General features: G+C 36.3%; 1 protein-coding gene across 1 annotated transcript in view; it reads right to left on the bottom strand.

Annotated features, from left to right (window-relative positions):
- The window catches only part of LOC117167342 (fumarylacetoacetate hydrolase domain-containing protein 2A), a 53658-nt gene that overhangs the window by 45373 nt on the left and 5465 nt on the right, over positions 1-2820 (bottom strand). The window lies entirely within an intron of this gene.

Here is a 2820-nt window from a genome sequence, read left to right as displayed (position 1 = left end):
TTTTTACAAATTTTTTTGAGGTTATTTTGTTGGTTTGACCTTCAAATGACTTTGATGACATACATCAGGATCAGCGACCCAAAAACCATAGAACCCCCAAGGTCGCCTCCGTGGACTTTGACTTTTTTTTGTGCCTGTGTTATTAGAGTGATATTATTTGCGATAACTAACCAACGAAATTAAATGAAGAATAATTTATATGATTTTTATAAACAATTTTTTTCACAAAACTATGAATTATTTTTTTTACATGCAAAAAGGACGGTTTTCCACTGAAATTATCCGACAATAAACTAACAGTGATTCCAAAATTTGATATGTGACATTAACAATAATTTGAGTAATTGTTAATAACAATTTTAAAACAATGGGTGACAATCTGCAGTTGGTCGCAAGTACAGCGTTATTGCTATAGACAATTTGCTACAGAAAGTGTTATTAACAATTACGCAAATTATTATTTAATGTCCCATATCCAACATATCCAATTTTGGAATCACTGTTAGTTTATTGTCGGATAATTTAAGTGGAAAACCGTCCTTTTTGCATGTAAAAAAAAATAAATCATATTTTTATTTAAAAAATTGTTTCTAAAAATAAAATAAATTATTCTTTATTTAATTTCGTTGGTTAGTCACCGCAATAAATGTCAGTCTACTAATCATTCAAGAAAAAAATGTTTTTTTTCTACAAGGAAACGGCCGATTAAGAGACTTGTTTAACAAAATTGTTATAAACAATCTATATTGTTTATGTTTTATAAAGCTTGAAGTATATAAATGGCTTTAAAGACAAGTGTGAATCACTTTTGATCGAAAAAATCAATTCAGCTACGAGAAAAACTCATTTATAAAGAATTTGTTTATAGAAATTATTTATAATAATTAAGTTAAATATTATTAAAATTAATTATGTTCTATGAATTCATGTGCAATAATTCCGGCTGATAGTGAGTTTCTATCTGTATTTTTTCTTGAGATAAAAAATCACAAAGCTAAAATGGTCAATTATGTCACTATTTGTTTATATATTGTTGCTCTGTGAAAAAAATTTTAAAAAAGCAAACAACAATTCTCTTGAAAATTAATTGCTGAGCATTTTAAAAAAAAAGACTTTACAATCGGTTAAGAATTACGACCTGTGGGCGATTATGAACAGTAAATTCCTATTCCAGATCACTGTGCGATGTACGGTTTAGTTGTTAGTGATCAAACGTGTTAAACTTAGATTAGGCGGTTCAAACCCATCACAGCGTTTTCGATTATCCAGAAACGAATAGAAACACCAAATATGCAGTACTCTAACAATAAAAATTACAAAAACTAAAAATTATACAAATTCAGCATAAAATTTATAATGGATAAAAATATTAAAATGTGGCTTAATGATAAATAGCAAAATTATACAAATATTTTATGATAGCATTTTTTTCAGAATACCTTTTTTGTATATTAGGTAGACTTAAGACTTAAGATTCATGCTTTTGTTCATTTGCATAACCTTTCTTGTCCCGATATCAAGGGATCTAAGCTCGTTCTTTGTCCATGGAACTACTCCAAATGAATAGAGTACCACCGGGAAGACAAGCATGTTCGTTGCAGATACTTTGTTCATCGCCGACAGTTCAGAAGACAAAATCTGCCGGATGAGATGTTTGTATCGGCTTCGGAGAGTATCCTTTATAGATGTCACATCCTGAATGCGGCTCTGTGGTACGCCCAGGTATGTATAAGTCTCTCCAGCGCAAAGGTGTCATATAGCGCTTTTATCAACGAGCTCAGGATCTTCAGGGATGCCATTCAATTTGTCTCGCTTCAAATAAGCCTTGGCGCATTTGTCTAACCCAAATTCCATTCCAATTTTCATAGTATATCGTTCGACAATCCCTAGAGTTAGATGTAGTTGTTCTTTGTTTTTAGCATTGAACTTAAGATCCTCCACATGAGTGACCTTGTACTTTCGATCTGCAGGTTTCCCGCAAAAGTCCCCGCCGGAATTACGAAGTGCTAGAGCTGGTGGCAATAATGTGAGGCAAAAGAGTAGTCGGTTTATGGTGTTTTCTTAGTCTTTGTCCAGTCTATGCTGCACTTCGTAGACTTCTCTCCAAAATACTTTGACCTCCTCTGGTTTGGGTGGGTGTTCGACAGTAACTGGAGGGTCTTGTAAGAGTCGAGATGGCTCAGAGAGAAACTGTTGATTTTCTCTGATCATTCGTCTTTTGGTCTTATGATCAACCGTTGGTTTTGTTTTACGGTTCACATCGGCCAAAGCTCTCGCTGCATTATACGCACAATAATTGATAGCCCAGAGGTCGGATTCTCCGGAAAAATGAGCACGAAGCTCGTCACCCATTTCAGACAGATCTTTAGTCTTGAGAGAAACCTTGGTGTTGATGTTTCTCCGGTTCATAAAGCATCGCTCTTCCTCTATTGAATGCCTGCCCGCGATTGGTCTTAGTGTCGCATTTCTTTCTCTGTTGCCGGCTTGTTCCAGCTGTGATAGAGTAGGCGTTCCGCTTACAAAGCCCCTTTTTCGGAGTAGTTCAGCATGGTTTGGCAGACGTTGCTGCGAAAATTGCGATAGCTTCGGGTGTTTCTCGCACCACAGAACATGCAGCCGTGCCATGTAAACCCGTTCAGAGGCCACACTCGCATCGTAGCACTCTAGCAAGTCGTGATTCAGTCGCTCCGTCCACCCAAAGGTCGCAAAATCCCGCCAATCCATCGCATTAAATCCATTTTCATTGGCTCCCCCAGCTCTAGATTGGTCGGCATTGTTGGCCGACCCATTGTCGGGAGCCCTGCGCGTTCTGTTGTTTTG

The sequence above is a fragment of the Belonocnema kinseyi genome, chromosome 2 (assembly GCF_010883055.1).
Source record: "Belonocnema kinseyi isolate 2016_QV_RU_SX_M_011 chromosome 2, B_treatae_v1, whole genome shotgun sequence".
In the NCBI taxonomy this organism is placed as follows: domain Eukaryota; kingdom Metazoa; phylum Arthropoda; class Insecta; order Hymenoptera; family Cynipidae; genus Belonocnema; species Belonocnema kinseyi.
The sequence above is the reverse complement of the archived record's forward strand: the minus strand, read 5'-3'. Positions and strand labels throughout refer to the sequence as shown.